The sequence below is a fragment of the Zonotrichia leucophrys genome, chromosome 5, assembly GCF_028769735.1.
Source record: "Zonotrichia leucophrys gambelii isolate GWCS_2022_RI chromosome 5, RI_Zleu_2.0, whole genome shotgun sequence".
In the NCBI taxonomy this organism is placed as follows: Eukaryota; Metazoa; Chordata; class Aves; order Passeriformes; family Passerellidae; genus Zonotrichia; species Zonotrichia leucophrys.
Genome location: NC_088175.1, coordinates 29,995,090 through 30,016,542, shown reverse-complemented (window position 1 = coordinate 30,016,542; position 21,453 = coordinate 29,995,090). Strand labels below are relative to the sequence as shown.

The 21,453-nt window shown below is 39.3% G+C and overlaps 1 protein-coding gene across 4 annotated transcripts in view; it reads right to left on the bottom strand.

The window, feature by feature from the left end:
* The window catches only part of RGS6 (regulator of G protein signaling 6), a 249,500-nt gene that overhangs the window by 192,254 nt on the left and 35,793 nt on the right, over nucleotides 1-21,453 (bottom strand). The window contains exon 1 of one of the 4 annotated variants that reach the window (XM_064713755.1): nucleotides 19,565-19,583. The exons of the other annotated variants lie outside the window; for them this stretch is intronic. The gene's annotated coding sequence lies outside the window, so the exon portion shown is untranslated. Of the gene's footprint in view, nucleotides 1-19,564; nucleotides 19,584-21,453 lie in introns of those variants that run through there. 4 annotated transcript variants of the gene reach the window in all.

The following is a 21,453-nucleotide window of genomic DNA, read 5'->3' as shown; positions in this document are numbered from 1 at the left end:
TCTTACTCCTGTGATAACAACCTTGTTAAATTTGAATGGCCCTATTTATAAAAATTTAAGTGCCTAAAAAGGAAAGGAGATATCTCACATGGAGATTTAAAAAGAGTTAGAGATGACAAACATTAAAAAAAGAGATGCTCAACTGTCTCATATGATTTAAAAGCATGTCCCTCAAGAATTTCTAAGTAATCCTAAAACTTAAACCCAATATGCAATCCTTCATATATTTTAGGCTCTGCTATGACTGGTTTTGCAAGGTCAGAACTACTTAAGATTTATCAATGCTCATATTGCCTTATGAAGCATCAACACAGAATTGCACTGGTCTCAAATAAGCCTGCACCATTCTAGACTCAAAACTTGTATTTATGTGTCTGCTGTTGCCACTTCTATGTCCAAGGATTTTTTTACTTTTTATTTGCTGAGCATTGAAGATCCCGAACAGAAGGCAATGGAATTCCTCCACCATACATCAGAAATGGTTCTTCCCTGTTGATCTAGTGAGTCACACGGCTATTGCAAAAAATACTGTTGTTTTGAAGAAATCCCAGAGATGAAGGTGACGCTGCTGATTGCTGTGACATAGACTATCACTGGCAGAAACATGTTCCAGTACTGGCAGTTGTTCAACTGACCAAGGTGAGGCAGAAGAATTCAACCTGTGACAACTTTTGCAGGAACTTTTCTTTGAGCACTGACAATGAGCTGTCATTTCCAGATCCAGCCAAGTGGCATGGGTGGGAAGTGCAGCAAATCTGGCAGTTAAGCTACATCCCCAGACGTGTTTAGAGCACAGAAGGTGCTGGTGAGACCACTCTGATTCTGTCCGTCAACAGCAGCATCCACATGCCAAGCTATTCCAAAACACTTCCTTTCGGGGTGGCTTTGCTTTTGTTCCATGAAAGGATTAAATAGACCACAGAGAGATAAATAAGTTCACAGTGACAATTTTAACTTAATTAAAAAGTCTTTTAAGATTTCATAAATAGCCTAATGAACTGGTGGAAAGAAATTATTACGTGAGAGATGTTATCCTCCAAAACAGTATTTGAAAAGGCTCATTTATCAACAAGTTCTATGCAACATCACTTCTCTTCTTTGTCCTCTTTTTGGGTTTGATCTCCTGAGGATGGAATGATTTATTCTAATTTAGGGATTAATATAAGAAATTAATTTTGTAAAATACATTTGCCTGTCATACCCAAGTGGTCAAATCAGCTCACCTCACTGCCCCTTCTAGTCTTAAAATGTAAGAAGTTACCCATCTACTAAAATTGCTACAAAAATACAGCAAATTTCAGAATGAGTCAGTAAATAGCTTAGATCACCACTATATTTAAAATTACTGCAGGTGGTAAAAACAAAGTCTCAAGGCAAAGTTATTCTCTGCCTAATAAAATCAATTCTTTCAAGGACTTTTTTGCTCAGCTTTGCAGTATCAGAAGCATTATGTATTGTAGTACAACAATTTCAATATTTCATTGTAACTGGTTCACATAGCACCACTGCATTTTTAGGAATAAGCTGAATTTGAAACGGACAGCCATTCTCAACCGGGTTAGGGCAGATCTACCTCAGAAATTATCTTCTCAGTTTTCAGGCAGCTCTATGCTCCAAATTATTTGCTTATGTCTTCATAGACTATCATTCTAATTGGTGTAGAAATGGATGACAAATTTTTACTTTAAGGAGAAAATGGTGCAAATGCAAAGAAGTATCTGACATTACTGAGAAATAACTACAAGCTACAGAGTGGCTGTGTGGTGCCCAGGAAGGAGCTTGGAAGAATGTTCAACTAAAAGCTCCCAAAATAGGCACTAGTGTTTGCAACTGCAGATATTCTGGTAAAAGATCCGGGAAGGAGAATGAAATGCACAGGGAAGGAAATGGCTGGAAGCAATGTGCAAAAGAGATGAAAATAAAAATTCAAAATTTGGGGATTTGCTCAAAACAAAACACCACCACCACTGACTTTCTCCCCTCTCTGGATGGGAAAAGAAGTTAAAAAAAAAGTTTTGATAACTAATGCATTTTAGAGATACTATCTGCTTACTTTACTGAAGAAAATAATTTGCTTTCATAGACCCTAGGCAAGTTAGATTCAATTAGTGATCAGTTAATGCTCCCTACTCTGTGATGGATTTCTGCATACGATAGAGCATATTCCTGTAGCAGAGCTTTGCACAGCACTTAAAATAAAAAAACAGCAAATAAAAATAGGAAACAAAAAATTAGCAAATCCTGAAGATCAAAGGCCCGTTGTGCTATTGGCACCACTGCTCCGGTTAAAAATAATCTCCAAAATGAGAATTTAATGTTCTGTATCATCACTGTTGCCATGGCAAAACTAAAAAAAAACCCCTCCAAAATAAAACCAACAAATCAAAAAACCCCAAACAACCAAAAAAAAACAACAACAACAAAAAAAAACCCGTGGTTAGCTAGACAGTGAGAATCGCTGTGCAATTCCCATTTTCTCTGTTTCACTTCACCAAGCGGAGTATTAAAAACACTGTCCATTGATGTTAATGAATCGCAGCTGTAATTGCATTAGCTGTGATGAGCTGTTCATAACTAGCTGATGCAGTATGAAAGAATTCCAAGGACATTCACAATCAAAAATAATCTGTAGGAGATGCAGAACAGCCGAGAGTGTCAGTAAAAAAGAGTAGTTCTCCTTCTCTCAATTTGTACTGGAACACTATGCAGTGACCAGGCAAGCCCCAACCAGGTACACTGAGAGCCAGAGCCTCCTCACTAACAGAAACATTTCCCAGCTCCCCAAATCAAAGTATCAAAGAGCATGGAGTTTGAAAGAGCAGTGAGAAATAACTACGCCTCCACCACCCTACTGTATGTGCCAGAGGAGAGCAGAAGAGGTTCAGATTTAGCAGAACATTCGATAGGATGATATCAACTATGGCACCACCTGAGAGGATGCTGCACATCTCACTCCATCCCACAGAAAGTGGTGATTGCAGGATTACATTCTGAAATTGATGTGGCTCTGGAGAGTGAGGACTTCTCCTTCCAGCCCATGCACCAGATCTCCTTGAATGGCTCTCTGGTGCTCAGAGCATCCTTCAAGCCAGAAGGATGATACATGGGAGGTGAATATAACTAGATGGAAGAAAGGGACAGAGATCACCAAAACAGGTTACCTCCCCGCAGGTCAGCTGAAATACAGCCTAAATTGTAAAAATAGAAGATATAATTTCTAAGACCACAATGCACTGCTGTTTCTAGAATTGAAAAATCTTTCCTAGTCCACCAACCCCATTACCAAATATTTTAAACTGAAGCTGTGCACCACTCATCACATTGCCCCTTTGAGGGTGATACGATATCTAAACATGTGGTTTTGCTGTATCTGAAATGCCACCATTCATCCACTCCATTTTGACAGTTATATTTGTCAAGCGTTGCAGATTTTAGTATAGTGAATATGGAACTGTGAAAAAAGGATAGCAAAATTTTTAAAACTCAGAAATTGAGCACTTTTCCAGTAAAAGTGCAAATTTAATTTTACATATTATAACTTCTTAAAAATCAATATTATACATTTTTCCCCAGCTTAAGAAGAATCAGTTTCATATTGAGTCAAGGAACAAACTTTTTAAAGATCTAACCTGTAAGGGAAATTCTTGAACTTTTAAAATATGTATTTTATTAATAAACCTACCTGTTCTTACAGTAGTACCCAAGACAAATGCAAAGAAAAAGCAAAAAAAGCACTCAAAAGAGGCATAAATATCATTGCAGTTTACCTTATTCTTGTCCGTCTCCATAAAAATGAATAATCTTCACAAAGATGGAATACACTCACAACCAACAGGTTTTGTAATTATCAAGTGTCTCAGCTTCACTGTAGAATTAATCACCTGCAAACATCATTCACTGCCTCATACTCCTCCACTGTGAACGTTATCCCATAATTAAGCAAGACAAAAGTAAACAACATCCTAACAACATAATTTTATACAGTGCCTTAGAAAAAGCCTTAGAAAAAGAAAAATTACTAAAAAGAAAATTCAAAACATCATCCCACACATTCAAAGATGCCAACTGACCAAGTGAGGCGTCTAGAAAAAGTAATCAAAGCATAAAATGCCAACTGGCAACCTTACAGCATTCATAGTGCAAGATGGATTACAAATTAAGAATAAATAAATAAATAAATACTTATCTAGAATATAAGTCTGCTGGAGACATAGTTTTGGGTCTCTCCAAACTTAAACAATGCATTACCTTCTCCCTGTAATTTCTTGGGTTAATGATACAGAAATGCAAGCCATCAATCTTTGCTCCCTTTGAATTTTGAGTATGCCATTATTTATTAATCCCTCTATATTTCTTTCATGAAGTGCTTCTGTTAATGATCCTATGCTATATCAGGAATGATCATGACAGTGCATAAGGAAATTGAAGACATAAAAGCATACTTAGAAAAATAGCTCAAAACTTTATAGAATTACATATCCATGTTTCTGAAATTAGTGACCTTTATAAAGGAACACAATTGGATAAAGCTATAAAGACACCCAGAAACTCTCAGCATATAATATAAATGTACATTTTTGATCTGAGGTTTCATTACCTGAAATATTAGAGTGACTTAGACTGCATCAATCTAGAGCTCAGTGCATTAAATGATTCCAATATTTGACTGGCAGATTTTGAGGTATCTGCTAAGAACAGCACACCAAAATAACACAGGAAATCAGTAGGCTGGCTGGCCATAAAGAGAGTCTACAGTTAACCTTAGGATAGCCAGCCACATTGATGGCACCAGATTTTTAGCATAGAGGAATTAACAGTCAATGCCACATCTCTCATTCTGAAGACTGAGATGTCATTTCTGCATCTTTCTGCATCACCAAAGCCATCATTCAGAGAGGATAACACTACTCAATGAAAACATGAAAAGAGAACCCACACTGTCTGCCAGCCTGACAGGATCTTCTGGTGCACCAAAGAGATGCTACCACAGAACACTTTGGCAAAGCCCTATCTGAAATTTTTTTAATCAGGTCACTCTTGTTAAAAAAAAAGAAAAAAAAAAAAAGAACAACAAAAAAAAGGAACTGCAAAAGGTGCAGAGAAAGGATTTGTTGAGGATAATAAGAAAAGTGAAGAGCACATTTTTACCAGAGATTACAAATTTGACTTGTTTAGTCAAACAGACCAGAAGCCAAGAGAAGCCAGGATTGCTCTTGCAGCATAATCACTGGGGAGGTGGAAAGCATGATTAAGTCAAAGGACAAAAAAAGCAGTGGAGTAAATGGCTGTAAACTTACCCATTAAGAAGCTTAGCCTGAAGATGTGAAGAGCATTTCTAAACAGGTTTAGACTTGAGATTACTTTATGAAAGACATGAGATGCAAAACCAGGGGCTGGAGTCAAAAGTCCTTATATTGTTATACTTTGCTGATTTTAGGTAGTTCAGATTAGGGCTTCCTCCTCTCTTTTCCCTGGGTGAAGAAATGGGCAAAGGGGCACCCTCAGGGCTCCTGCCTCCTGTAGGCACACTCAGCTCACTGGGCAGCCCAGGCTGCTCAAATATCTCAGCCACCACCCAAAGCCCAGTTCCTGACTTGTGCCTTCTTGTCCAGCTCCTGAGAAACCAGGAGGGCAGCTGCACTGCCATCAAAACCACCCAAGGATCTGTCCAGGCTCTGGCAAAAGTTCTTGACTTTTCAACAGCTACAAAAATCTTCAGCATCAGTGCAGCACACCACAGTCTGTAACCTCACCAGGAAAACTTACACCTTGACACTTTACTTCAGACTTCTTGCAGATTGGATGCTCCAAGGCATTTTAGAGATTGTACACATTTTCAAGTTTGTTTTGGAATTTTTTTCCCCAAGAGCATAAGGAATAACTAAGAAATAAAAAACGCTGAAAATCCAGGGTACAGTTCTACGACACAGGATGAACTCTGAATTGCAAGGTTAGGCCCAAACTGTAGAATGATTTGCATACTACTTTCTTTTCCATGTGAAATGACACAGTTTGGATAATAAAACTTCATTAACCTTGTGACTGTATGCAGTTGGGCAATACTTTTCACTCCCCTGTATACAAGATTATGTAGCAGCAGGTGCTGCAAGCAGAATGTTATTTCACTGGGATTATTTTTAATCTTCCAATAGAGAACAAAAGCCAATCTCATTAAAAGACAAATAGGACTAGATGACTACTTGAGGTAAAAGAAGAAGCAAAATTAGAGAAAATAGAGACCCATGAGTGTTTGTGTCAAAGCACCACCACTCCTCACAGTCTCTGCTTGTGTGTTGAACACTGCTTAAACAAGCCAGAGTAAATATATATCACCTGATTGTCTTCACTGTTTTGCTCAAACCCAGAGGAGCTGGGATTGCTCTGTAACAGAACTAAATCATTCCTGAGCTTATTAGTTAGCAAGCTAATAAGCCCCTAAAGGAGAAACAGTTTCCAGTCATTATAGAAATCTTCACAGGGGGTGTGGAAGAGCTAACTGTGCCAGCAGCAATGCAAGGAAAATTACAGGAATAGCCTCTGTCTGCACTTAAAACTGCCACAGGTAAAGTATGAAACTGGGCTATCACATGTAGTAAAGGCAGTGACAACAGCACAAGAAAGGTGGAAAGCAGCAAGACTCTTGCCCAGGGCCTTAAGACTTTTGAGGCCACACAAGTCTAGGATACAGCCAGTCCAGGACCTGTAGTTTCCACATTCAGCACACTGGAATGATACTTGGTTGTGAGACACTACAGAAGTAAACATTATCACTAAAATATCTCACCGAAGTTCATTTGCACTTTACAAGTGTATTTTTACCACCAAATTTCTGAACAGAAAAGTATATTAATTGCTATTTAATAGACAAAACCATCCTCAGGTCTTTACCCAAGGCCCAAATCAATGAACCACACTGGTCCTTTGTGCAGGAGCTGACCCACTGCCTCTGACTCCCAGAGAACTGCTCAGGAGCGTGTGCCAAGCAAGGGGCGCCTGAAGTGGCTGAAGAGCCATTGCATGGATGCTCTCTAATGAGAACAGTGTGGCACTGTGCAACAGAGGAAGAACAGCTGTGACTCATTTCACAGTCTACTGAACATAAAATGAGTTTGCTTCCATCTGTGAAAAACGGTGCTACCACTTGTGATCCATATTAGGCATTGCTGTTACCATGTCTTCTGATAACATGGTAAAAATTACAGATTAAGAAGCAGTGAGTTCTCCAGTTTCTGCTGCATCAGACAGAGACACAGTTTTGGCTGCCTTGGTCTCATTTCTGGACTCAGTGATCTGTCCTGCAAAAACAACAGCAGGACAAGCGTTAGTCTATTTTTTGTCAAAATGCTCCATTCATATTGACACTAAAGGCTTGTCCCCTGCTCATTGTGACTCCCTAGCTGGGACACAGTGGTAGATGTGCATTTCCAATTATAAAGAGAAAAAGTATTTTAGTAGTTACTCAGAAAATGTATCACTTTTCTAGCACCAGATCATGAGACCTAATAGCCGGACATCACTCAATCCTTCTTTCAAGGAACTGCAGCAAATCTTGCAGTTCCCAGCAGCCCAAATACATTAATCCCACATGCATTTCAAAGTCAAGCATGGTTCCCTCATTGTGCTCCTTTATTAAACCCTGAGCAGGCTAAAAATGGTACATCCTTACAGGTTCCCTTAGTCACGTTTCTACTACATGGACCTGGGGCAGCACCAGACCCCACAGCAATGAACACCAGCCAAGCCAGTGTTGGTGCCATGGACAGGCTGACCCTTCTCATTTGTGGGGTTACAAGTCTCCAGGTGGTTAATTTGAGAGTAAAATGGGATGGCACGCAAAAGTCTAATGAATACACATTGATTTCAGCAAATATTTAATGTAGTGGCATCCAAATGAATCATAAATAATATAATGAAACTAAATATTTTGACAGGCAAACAGTTGGATTCATTACTACAGTCACCCTTCTTATTCAATTATATCATATCATGTCATGACAGTTAAAACAAGTTTCTGTGTTAGGACAAAAAACGTAACAGCTTTTCTTTGCAATTCTGAATGGGAAAAGCTGAAACATTGTGATTTCCAGTACAGTGCAAATTTCAGTTTGTGGCTAACTCAAACTGTCGAATCTTGGCAAGTCAGCAGACCACCTCTCTTCCTCTCAAGATGCATTCTGTCAGCAGAAAGCACAGGTGCTTCTAATGAAGAAATAAAGATTCAATAGAAGCTTTTCAGCATTGGGTGCATTTGTGCAACAATTGTGCCAGTAATATATTTGTTTTATTCACCTTGCTACGGCCATCAAAACTAAACAAAGAAAAAAATTACCTTTTCTTCAGACTAGTACATTTCATGGGTTTCAGAAACACAACCTTCATATTTCCCTCCCTCATTGATAAAATGCCAAAGATGTGACAGTTCCAGTATAGCTATAGGAGGTTTCCAAACAGTTGTACCACAGTCTACCTCAAAGTGGTAGCCAAACACTGCTTCAAGAGCCCAACATCTCTTCCTGAGCTCAAGCCCAGCTAGGCACAGAGCCAGGAGCTGCTGCCACTGACAACAGTAGCATCTTTGCAAATCTAATTCAGGAAAGCAAATATTTTAGTGTAGGACTGGAAGTCACAGACTTCTGAAGTTTAATTGCAGTCTAAAAATTATTCCCAGAGCATTCTCAGGTGCATAACTGTCTTTCATCTGTCTGATACACACCCTTACTTTTCCTCAATATTTCATCCTTTTCCTCAATATTTCATGCCTTTTTCAGCTAGGCATAAATTTTCACACAACCAAATTAAAACACCTTGAAAATAACAAGCATTGTGCTTCAAAAGCTTTTATAAAAAGGCAAACAAACATTAGACCAAGCATTCATTCTGCTTTTGTATCACACTGCACTGGCTTCCTAGGAATCAGAAGAGGCGAATTTCATCGATTGTTGTTAAAAGTAATTTTAAAAGGAAAAATAAATTAACAAAATGCAGGGGTCAAATATTGCGGAAGATTTTAGACACTTAGGAAAATCTTTGCTCTTCAAGTTAGAAAAAAATTGCAGCCCAAACACTAAAAGAGGGCTCTCTTCATGAGCATCACACCCCAACCTAATGCAGTTTCCTGACAGAGGGCCCGGACACAGCAGAGCTTGCAGAGGGGAAAAACAAAAGCCCAGGAAGACCACTTTTTTTGTGGGTTAGGCTAGACCCCAACAGACAGTGAAAGAGTGATGAAGAATAATTTTAATTTTTTGGCACTTTACTAGGAACATTTTCATTCTGAAACTTGTTAGATACACAGGCAAAATAAAAGCACCCAAGCTTGGATAATTGGAAGTAGGGTAATGGCCTGTGCTCAGGAAGGACTGCCTTCCCTCAGGGAAATCCTGCCACAGCCTTGCCTATTTCAGAAGCCAAAAATTTTCTCTGGAGAAATCATTTTTATGAGCTATCTATGATTCATCCTTGGCAGAGGGATTTAACTTTAGTCAGCAAAGCTGAACTCCAGTACAAAGAGGAAAATCACCCTGGTCTTTCTGTCATTACAGTGGCAGAACTGAACACCTTCTTGTTAGCAAGGCCCCTCCAGAGCATTGTTGGATGCAAGGAACGTTACAAATACAATTTACCAAGGACACCAACGCTGGCAGTAAGAAGCTGATTAAGGGGAGTAGCTATCGTGGTGCGACAGGTAGTCCCACCTCCAGGATTTTCTGTGGCACAAAGCTCCTACCACTCAGCTTGTCTCCAAGGGTTTAATTACCTTCTGGAAATGAAGCGTGGTCGTAAGGGGAAAACTTCGGGGAAAGATTTGTTTTCAAGCAAGTCAGTTAAATCCTGGAGGCTTTACATGTACTAAAAGGCTTTAAAAGACCATGTCATTTTGTCAGTGGGCTGTTTAGCAGCAGACGTTTACTGTATAAAAATCATTATCTCATTTAGTCTTTTATTAGCTTTGTCATCATTCCAGAGAAATGAGATTAACTAATACCATCACAGTTGCTGTTTTACAAAAGTACAATATATGCTCAAAATTAGCAAACAGCTCCTTCACGACAACCAGGTCTATTCTGACTTTAGCAAAAATCATCAGAAGAGGTTTGAGGGTATGGTAATCATCTCATTTTTTCTTCAGCTAGAATTACTTAAATATAGAAAAGATCCATTGCTGAGAAGGACTAACAGCAGCAAAGACAGCATGTCAAAGATAATGACTTGCACAGCTAATCCCCATGTATCACACTGCATATTTACCCCTTGATGTAATAAGATCTGTGTTTCTCTAAATAAGAATTCATCAACATTAATATCACTGGCAGAAATAGGACAGAGAATGTAAATCTTGCAAATAGGTTTTATAAATAATATCAGTAATTTTCTTCCTTTCAATCTAGCTTCCATTCCAAAACCCATTTGCTGCAATGCAATAAAACAGTAATGGTGTCAGTCTATAGGTGATGGTGAAAAACCTACCACCTTCAACTAGAAGATACGTGCCTGAAGCAGCCCACTCATCATTGCAGCTTCCTTTCTAATCTCAGATGTCTTGGGCAACCTCAGTATCTCTAAGACATGGCTTTCACAGATCCCAAATTGGATTTCCAAACATATTTGGTGGGTGGACAATTAGCATGTGTCTAGAGAGGTGCTGATCTCCAGCTTCCACATGCAAGTTGCCTCAGTGGCAGCTCACAAGCAGCACACATTCAGGTCAGCACAGACTAACATACAGCTCACTCTCACTCTCCCCAAAACTTTGTTTCCCAGCATATTCCCCTTCTGTAATCCAGTTCCGGGGAATAAATCAGAAGGTCTCATTTTCAATTCCAGTTGAGGAAGAAAGAATCGCAGGTATTTGGTGGTAAAATCAAGACCTACACCTTCTTTCCTCTTTCCAAGTCAGCTTTGGTTGGGCATGAAAAGGCCTCTCTTCTCCTGTGGCATAAGGGAAATAGGATGACATCCCAGCCTTGCTGTACACTCAGGGACAAGGACAGGACAGCATGGTTCCCTCAATATCCCTTTTCACAAAGAGTCTGGTGCAGATCAAAACTATTCATGTATGCATGTGTCCAGTGGCTACCTGTGCAGAATCCATGGCTAATGCCATGCAGTGACCAGGGAGTACAGAAAAGGAAGCAAGGATGTTCAGGTTGCCAAGGGCAGACAGGTTCCTGTCACAGGCTCCCCATCCTCATTCTACAGCTTCTCATATCAGCACCAGACTTCCATGTACAGCACAAATCACAATCCATTTATCCTTCTTCCTAACAGAAATCGCAGACTTGTTAGAACCACACCAATAAAGGGAAAGAAGCTGTTTGCTGAAGTTAAGGAGATGAGCTGGAAGACAGCTGAGCAAGTCAAAATGTTTGGTAACACTAATATTTCAGCAGTCTAACAGAGGAATAATACAGAGCACTGCTGCTTGGAGTAATTTGAAATAAGCTGGAAAAGTTTAAAATATAACGTGAACATGAGACATTACCAGAATAGCACAGATCTTGGAACTTGTGCCTCTCAGAAAAGCTATCCTCCAGCCTCCTTTAATGTAGTTATTTAATTCCTTAGACAAATAAAGAATTATCTAATTTTCCAAGTTTTTTAGAAAACAAGAAGGGAATGTTTTCAAACAGCAAGAGAATCCACATCAAAGTGATTTGTGGATATATTTTGATGTAATTCATCATGATTTCCTACAACTCTACTTTAATTTCATTGTTTAATTGCTTTAAGGCAAGGACTGTCAATCTTGTGAAAATCCACTGAATGTGTCTTCTGTGAAATACTAGCTTTTTAACTTCAGAGAAAAGATGGAGGGGTTCAACACACCCTACATTCCACAACAAATATATCACCAATTTACAGTCATCTACCGTTAGGATAAATGCCTACTCATCTCTTTGCCATACCATGAACCAACAAATAGAAATTAATCCAAATTATCTGAACACCTCAGTACAAGCGCTGATGAACTCCAGAATTGCATTATCAACTCAATTTGGGAATCTGGCCCCAAATGCTTTACTGCATGATAAGGAGTGAAAACATGGCTAAGTCACATTTTCCATGTTAGAATTTTAAAAAATTAATAGTTTATACTGCTTCATGCAGTCACCCAAGGCTCCCATCCCCCAGAAATGAAGGGAAAAGAGACAATGATGGGGTTTTTTGCATAAATCATCACAGAACTGGTAGGTCCTGGCAAAGTATCTTTCAGTATAAATTGATTTTAAACTGCAGTACTTCCAGAAGCAGACTACCCTGTATCATGTCCAAAAGCAAATATAAACATTAGGAAAAAACTTACAAGAGTGCTGAAGTTATTTTTTTTTCTCTTTTTCCTTCAACCTTTACATTTTATTATAGCTATTTTATTTCTGCATTTGAGGGGACACAGCCAAAAAAGACCTTTAAATATGAACTCCCAATTGCATTACAGTATGTTTTGATGGGGATGGAATTACTTCTTTCACTAACTCCTCATCTGAATTACTGACAGCCCATTCTCAGCATACTAATTTATTGCTAATGATGACACAGTGGATGAGACCATTTCTAGATATGACCTAAATATTCAGCAGAACAGCTTCATTCAAAACATCACACTTGTTACTGTATATTTTCTCCACCTTAAAAAACAAAAGCAAAAATCATTGGTTTAAACTGAAAAAAGCAAAATAAAAAAACAACCTCATTCCCATATCTGAGGTTTCCTTCTGCCCTTGCTGCATTTAGCACAGCAAATGACAGTAAAGCCTTTATGAAACTGTCGTCCAGGACAGAAACAGATAAAACCATTATAAATACTAAATATAGCATTCTAGATACAAAAAGTTAAACAGTTGCATAGAATTATTATTTGCATGCATATTCTTACAAATCAATACTTACTTCAAACCAGAAAAAACAGATGTAAAATGATACAGTTAATGAGTTTCTAGTAAGTGGGTACTTTAATCCACATCAGGACAGCTGAAGAAAGGTGAGAAAGGTAATGAAACACATTGCAACCTGTGTTGCGCTTGGTAGACGTTGCTGAGAAGAATAAACACTTGCCATTTATAACCCCACACTTAACACACATCTCTCCTACACTATGGCCAAATGGAAGGCACTTTGTTATTGTGCACTAGCTATTATTTAGGTTTTACATTTCAAATTTATTTTAAATTACTTCATAGAGATTCAGGCCTGTGCAACCATTAGTTCCTGTTGATTTCTTCATCACTGTTTCCTGCAGGTAAAGGTATCTCCAGTGAAGCAAAAGACCCACAAGGGATAGATTCAAGCTGAACAGTGAAGTGAACTTTCCAGGGAAAAAGGATAGTTTACAACCAGAACAGAAAGACCTCAATCAACTGATAAGAAATTTTCTCCTAGTAATTCCACTGCTTACATAGTATTGCACGTGCCTCACTTTCATGGAATGAACAATGAAGACAGGTACAGAAGAACTGACAATTTGACACTGGCTGAGAGAAGGTGCTCACACACAAAGTCGTGGTTCAGTGGTAAGATCCTGCCTGTTGCATCCCAGGCACAAGGACATGTTGCCAAGAAGGATGGGGAAAGCAAATCCTTGCACCAGCTGAGCTTTACATTGGGTTACAGCGCAATGACTGTGAGCCAGTGACACACACACAGCCCTGGCCCCTTGCACTTCCAAGAGATACCAAACACTGCATCTGGAAAGGCTGCACAGCCGCTCCCCACTCTCTAGGTACTAAATGGTGACATCCATTCCTCCATGTGAAGCATGGTGGGGAAGAGAAAAGCATAAATCCTGATCTATCTCCAGAAAGGCAATGTGACAGCAGCCACAAACACTTAGAGACCATGTCTGAAAATTTTGAGCTAGCCAGAGGCAAAGTCTGTGCCACACCAAGTCTGGCTCATGCAAAACTGAGAAGTTTTGGGATCTTTCTTACCCTTTGCCTTGTGTTTGTCTTGTCAGTGTACTTGTGGCTTTATCAGGAGAGAGAAAGCTCTGAAGCCCCTACTGTTGGTGCAGCCCAGCAGACAGATTTGGCTGTTAGTACTGACCAGCATGTACCCACCAGCCCAGTAACACCAGCCTCAAACAAAAAAACACCAAAAAAATCCACCAAAAAAAAAAAAGGAAAAAGCTTTTAAATGAGTCTGAGCCAAAACCTTTCAAAAACAGCTTCTTTCCTTAAGGGTTTAAAATCATTAGAACAGCACTCTTGCTGTAATTACTCACTGATAGCTCAGGACAGAAGCACTGCAATGGGAAGAGAGGCAGAAGGCCAAATTCATATCTGATGTAAGCAAAAAGACTGTTCAGAGTACACCAAGAACTGTAACCTCTCCTTACATGTCAGAATCTGACCCACAGTGCTCAAAGATCACTGTTGCTGATCACTCAGATGAGACCATAGTGAGACTCAAGCATTAATCAAAAAAGACAAAGAAAACCTGAAATGTACCATTCATTCACTTTATGTTTTATTTACTTTTTTAAAGAATAGTTGCAGCCTTAATAGAGTACTTTTGATTCATTCAAATGGTTTCTGAAGTTCTTGCATATCCTCCATTTTTCTGATGTAACTCATTTACTGAGGAATGCCTCCATTTACAAGGCTATGACTCTCTCCTCTTTGTCCGAGTTCACAGCAGTTCCCACCACCAACATGCAAGCTGTCAGTCAGACAGACATTTGCTATAAACATCTTCAATTCCTTTTATTTCTGCAGACACCTTTAAACAGCACCACTGCTCAATTCATAAGCCATATTAGTGCAACATCTCTCTAGACAGTCTCGCACAAAATTAAATGCCTATTTAGCAGCTTACAAACCTTACAGCAGTCGGTTTATTTTCACTCATTATTGTAACAGAGCAATCAAGAACAACAGACTATTACAGCAGCATATAACATGGCCTCTCTATCAACCCACTGGCATAAAATTAAATAGCTATGTGGAAGATGAAGTAAACCCTTTATTTATGTCTGACAGTTTTGTGACGCTACTAAGCAAATAATGGCTGCAGACAGATTTCTAAAATCAGGACAGCTCAATTCACCAAGGGTTAACTTGTTCCCAACACCAGGACCTAAGCCTTTCTCTTGCTTAAGGACTGTTTAATTATGTATACCAAGTGCAGCAGCTCCAGCAGGAAAGATTAAAACAGGCTCTTTCAGCCTAATGCGAGGACATTTAACCAGAACACTGCAAAGCTACAAACCAGTGTCTCTCAGGTTCATGTGAGTATCACAAGAATCAGGGCAAAAAATTTCATTCCCCAATAAAATAAATAAATGAATAAATAAACAAACCAACAAATAAATTTGAAGGGTCTTAGACACAGAAGTAAGGTTTAGAAAACAGCTTTCACATAATACTGGATTTTTTTGTTCCTGACCATCTCATGAAGTGCTTAAAAAGTGCTTGGATGCTTCTGAAGTACCAAAGAGCATATGCAGCATGTCCACCAAGTGATATTTTCACTTGCATGGAAATAATAAGATCCTTTAACTTAAAACCAATTTTCATAGGGAACAAAAGCTCTCAGAACCAGTCATTTTAACATGCTTCATGGCACCTCTCATTTATTCCATCCATTTGCTCTCAATCCATAATCATTAAGGATACTTCCTGAACTACTCAAAGCAACACACAAGTGACAGAGGACGTCCTCATATTACATTTTTGTGTTTGTGCAATATCATCTCCATTAAGCACATTCTTTTGACAAAACCACCTGTATCTACCTTGTCCAGCCTGATCAGGACTGCTTTAACATTCAAAGTTTCAGAGCAGTTTGATGGTTACTATTTCTGGAAACTGGAGAAAAAGCTTTCCATGCAACCATAAACCCCAAACCCATCACCTTTAGTTAAAAGAAAAAAAAAAGAAGAGACAACAGATCACCCCATCTCTAGAAGAATGCCCAAGGCAGCTCACTCCTCCTAACAGCTACGATAATATGCCATAATATGGGGTGAGGATGCCCAGCAGTGGCAGGTGTGGGGCCATCCACAGAAGGAAACTGCTCCTTCACCAGTCCCAGAGAGGACCAAGGCCTTGCAGAGCCTCTCAGGAGCTGAGCAGAGTTACCCTGGACTCAATGTATGGAGCAAACAACTTCTGGCTGACACTGCAAGCCCTGGATGATGCTTGGAAACTAGCAATAGCGTGTTACAGCTTTTCTCCCTTGTGCTGCTCTTTATCTGACTACTGCACCATTTTCTTTTACAAGTACTGCAGCAACACAATTGGACCAAGATGAAACAATCATGCATACAAATTTGCAGTTCTCTGCAGAAAATACTAAAAATTATTTCTGGACTGCTTTCCTACCAGACAAAATCTGGTTAAAGAAAATGAAATTTTCTATAAATTAGTGTAAAGCAAAAATAATTTATATGGTCACCAGATAATGAGAAAAAATATATAATAACACAAGAAAAATGTCCCTTTTACCATCTCCCAGCAGAAAAGTCAAGGAACTCTCAATAAAGGTCTTCTTCTTTTGCACCCTTTCTACTAATCACATTAAATTTCAGAGACGGGAAGCATCTACAATTTCATTTTACAAGCCCTTCAGAAAAATGAGATAGATTTCTCAAGCAAAGGGAGCTCTTGAAGTCTTTCATATCTCTTTTTCACAAATACATGCCTTCAGGGAGTTCCTCCTGCCCCCTTTTTAAGCCCAAGCACTGATACAAAAATCAAGAACTCTGGGGCAGACAAACAGCAGATTCCCAGAAGCCCAGGGTATATGAATATGAAGGTCTCCGATAAGGTCTCGGAACTTTCCAGAGAAGTTTTACTTTCTGTAATTTAAGGTGAAACTGTTACAACTAGAACACAAGCAGTAAGAGGTGGGTAATGTGCACTGGGCACTTGGAACAACCTTCTTTAGACTCTGTTAGCTCTGTACTAAGAGCCACACTTTCCAAGCCCTGTTCACTGCAGGGTTTGTATTAAAAATTAAAATAACAAAAACATAAAACGCTGCACAGAGCCAGTGTAAAAATTGCAGTAATGGATCATGTGTGTTCACCTAGTGCAACTTTTTTAATGAACATTAAACAAATTCTGAAAAGCAAACTACTAGCAAAGCAGTGAAATACTTGCACGACCCTCTCCATAGCACATTTTAATCTATGCATTCCAGTCTGTTCTCTTATAAACCCCATTTTTAAGTATTCAACAGCAACATGAAGCTGCCCAAGCTCTTCAGTTCCCTAAACACATTCATTTCAACTTGAAATGCTGAATTGAGGTCAAGGGTAACCAGTTGATGTAATTTTATGGATTTCAGTAAAGCTTTTGATACAGTCTCTCACAGGATCCTTCTGGACAAAATGCTCATCACACAGGTGGATAAACACTTGATGGGTGAACAACTGGCTCACAGGCCAGGTGTGAAGGGTTATAGGGAATGGGGTGACATCAGACTGGTGACTGGTCACTAGTGGGGTTCTCCAGGGCTCCATTTTAGGGTCAGTTCTCTTCATCATCTTCATAAACAGCCTGGACTCAGGACTTGAATGCATACTGAGCAAGTTTGCTGATTATACTGAATTGGGAGGAGCTGCTGACTGCTTCAAAAACAGAGACATCCTGAACAGAAACCAGGACAGAGTTCAAGAAACTTTTGGAAAATGCTCTCAAGTGCACAGGAGCGTTCTCAGGGTTATCCTGTGCAGACACAGCAGTTAGACTTTAACAACCCTTGTGGGTTCTTTCCAACTCAGGATGCTCTATGATTTTATGGATATCCCTGCAGGGTAGGTTGGTGGCATCTACATTCATGGGAAGCAAAAATCAGAGTATAAGGTTATCAAAATTACAACGGGGCTTCATTTGTGGCTCTTGATAGACTGGAGACAATGATACTGGATTGCAGCAGCCCCTCCCAGCTGGGTGCTCCATCTCCCATGGCCTGTATGGCAGCGTACATTCCCATCAGTGAATGCCTTGGCACCGCGTGCTGCTCGCTGATCCCCAACTAGCAAATATTTAGAGAGCTCTGGGCAACCCAGTTTTCCATCAAACAGAAAACCTGCCAAGCTTAGTGAGCACTGAGTGCTCTGTCATTAGGGGCATACCTTACTCAAGATTTAGAAATGCTAACTGCTGCAGTCCAAAGAGTAGCAGTACCATTTATTCCAACTGCAGCACACTTCTGAGCGTGGTATTAAATGCCAGAAACTTTAATTTATATCTGATACAGAAGTATCCAGCTGGGCTGTCAAAAATACAGCTTTGTATTGTTTCCTAAGAACATAACTATATTACTTGCAATATAAACCCACTTCTATACTTGTTTAATATTTTTGTGCTCAGATCTGTTTCTGAATTCAATAGGTCAGCTCTGTAAAGCAACTATAAGTTGCTGTTCATGCTCATTCCTATTCAAACCTAAACATTCCCTTCTAAGGACTTGACTCTCACAATGTTGAACCTTGTGGTCATTCAGCAAAAATAAATGGTAAGTCTAGTATTACATAAGAACAGTTCTTAATAACCCACAACAATTCACACTTAGTCTAAGGAAAGGGCTAAGAAAACAGAAATAAAACAAATGAAATCACTTCCTGAAGTTATTTAAGCTGATCAGTGGTAGAAATGGCAACAACAGAAATTTAAGTCTGCTGCCTCTTCCTTCAGATTCAACTGGCCATAATAAGCACTAACGCAAGCTCTCTCTTAATGCTGCTTTCCACAGCAAACATAAACCAAACCAATTTGAAAGCCTCAAGCTGAAGGACAACACTAAGTCCAGAGTAAAGTGCATGTGTATAGCAGTTGTCACTTCTCTCATTGACAATATGAGGTCCAAATGTCAGCTCATCACACCAAGGGCACCTCCAAGATATAAGCAGGCCCTGCTGCAGTTTCCTGACTTAGCTCTCCAAGTGATGAACAGCAGTCCAGTTAAAAGCATTTAAAAGGATAATAAGGAGAGGCTGATGAGCTTCCTATAAAACTTGAGCATTTCTAGACAAGCAGAGGAAAGACAAATTTAGATGTAGGTCAGCAGGTCTTGCAACATCATAGACACTTTCCTCAACATTTCATCACCAAAGTGTGACTACCAGGCCATGTTTAAAGCCTTGACTTAAAATCTGGGACTACTACAGTTCAAGGACAGAAAGGCTTATTATGTACCCACAAATAAAGATGTGCTGCCACGCCAAAGACAAACAATAGATACAAATGTCTGTTCAAAAACAATGGATATCTCACATTGTAGTCAATAAACACAAATAAACATAGAAACGTTGTTCTGCATAGACATGCATAAGCCTAGTTATACTTAATGATATATTCATGTCACAGTACTGAGTCAGATCAAGGGAAAAGGCAATGTAACATAAAGACAGTAAGGCTTCACCTTTGGTAATACTGCACATATCTAAAAACACATTCTTGATAAATCCACTAACAACTGAAACACAAAAACGTTTCTGAATGAAGTAGTGTTAACTTGGCAGTAGTCAAAAGCATCTAAGCTTGAATCTTGCTTACACAGATTTCACAGGGAAATTAGCCCACATCTGAAGCATAAGTAATAAGTAAATCTTGTAACTTACTAAGCATGACTACCCCATCCTCAGCAGGTTATGCAGAGGTCAGCAGACACCAGCAGTGCATCTTCAGCCTTACAAGAAAACCATCAGTTATTTCTCTCTGAGTAGATGACAGCTTCACAACAGACATCCTTCACCAAAGAAGTCACCCGTAAGCTCTGACCAGCAGGCAGAGCCCAGCACTTTACAAGGGCCAACAAAGCCTACTGCTACATCTGACAGAGAACATCCAATGATCATGGGTCAGCCTACTGATAGCCTTGGAGGGAGCAGCCCAACCCCACAGTATCCCCTTGAGCAGTACATGCTCCTGGTCAACCTGCTATTGCCCACAATACTACAAACAATAGCCACCATGCTTAAGTCACAAAAATCCTAAACCACTAGTACACAGCTGAGGAAGTTAAAGCACATAGGTAAGACATGTCTTGCACCACTACCTAGTCTGTAATACATCACTTTTTGTAAAAGCAACTAAGATTGCTTTTGTTGTAAAAGCAAGTCGTAAAATCTACCAAGATGCCTCTTTAGAAGAGTTTACTGACAACACCATATTAATAAAGCCACTGCCAATGCCCATTGCACTTCTGTTGCACTGATGACAGGGTTTAGAGTCTTTGGTGCAATGCAAATGTAAAAACAGAAAAAGCGTTTCACAGAATTTCACATATAGAAAATTCGTACTTTGAGACAACTGCGTTCTTCTTTTCATATTTCAGATATACAGATTTTATGAAGTAGAAAGGAACTTTCAAGAAGGTTCTATGAATTATCTAGGGGAAAAAATCCAGAAAATTGTTTAAATGTCAATCCTTTTGATATCGACACTCTTGTTCCATGCTAACTTCTTTGTCTTAGATGAGTTTATCCAATTTTCAAATGGATTATACAAAATTATAAAAAGGGAGCACAATACTTAGGTTGGGACTAATCCTAAAATAAATTCTCAGTGCTTGGATTTCTTACTACTTTGAAAAATTAAACTATTTTCTTTGGAATAATTTCCTCAGAGTTGTAAGAAAACTGATGGTAGCACTTTTGGTAAACAGAGTACACAGCAACATGTTCCATAGGTTTGTACATGGAGAAGGACATGCATCTACAGTGGATTAAAGTAAATGAGAATGGAGATGTTTCTGACTTAGAACCAACTAAACTCTACAAAAATTAGAGCCATCCAGACATGGTCCTTTCTAAGCAGAATACATGCCTTCCATAGCTTTACTGTTCTGAAAATCACACAGTATAATCCCCACCTCCATGCTGTTTAAAATCAGCAAGCAGGGGTGCTATTAGAGTTCTTATGAAGGGTATCTGCATTCTGGATAACCACTCTGGCAGTAGCACCACACTAATGCAATCCAAGGCACTCACCAATCACTCGGGTCCCAAAAAACACTCATGGCACCCACTAAGGGTCAAACAACAAGGAAACAGGTATAAAGAAAATGGACGTTTACAGCACAGGTTGACATGAACATCAGACATTGTACTGAGCCACAACCCTGACATTTTTTCAGACTCTCTGTGTTCATACTGTATTTGCACTATAAGAGCTTTAATTATCATAAGTTAATCACATCCCCGAGGCATTACGATGCAACAGGCAATCGCGGATGCCTCTAATCCCTCTGGGGTGTAATTATTTCATAACCACTACATTTCAGGGTTACCTGATTGCCATTATGGAAAACTTTATACTTTCTCCTTTCTCAACCCAAGTCTTTTAAAATTAAATACATCTCTGACCTATTTTACAAAATCCTTATTCTTTCCCTTAAAATGCAATGCAGGACTTATTATTTTCTTCAGACAGCAGACAAAGGCTAATCCTCTCCCTCCATCCTCTTCTTTCACCACCTCCCTCCACTCTTCATGGCACATCTACCACA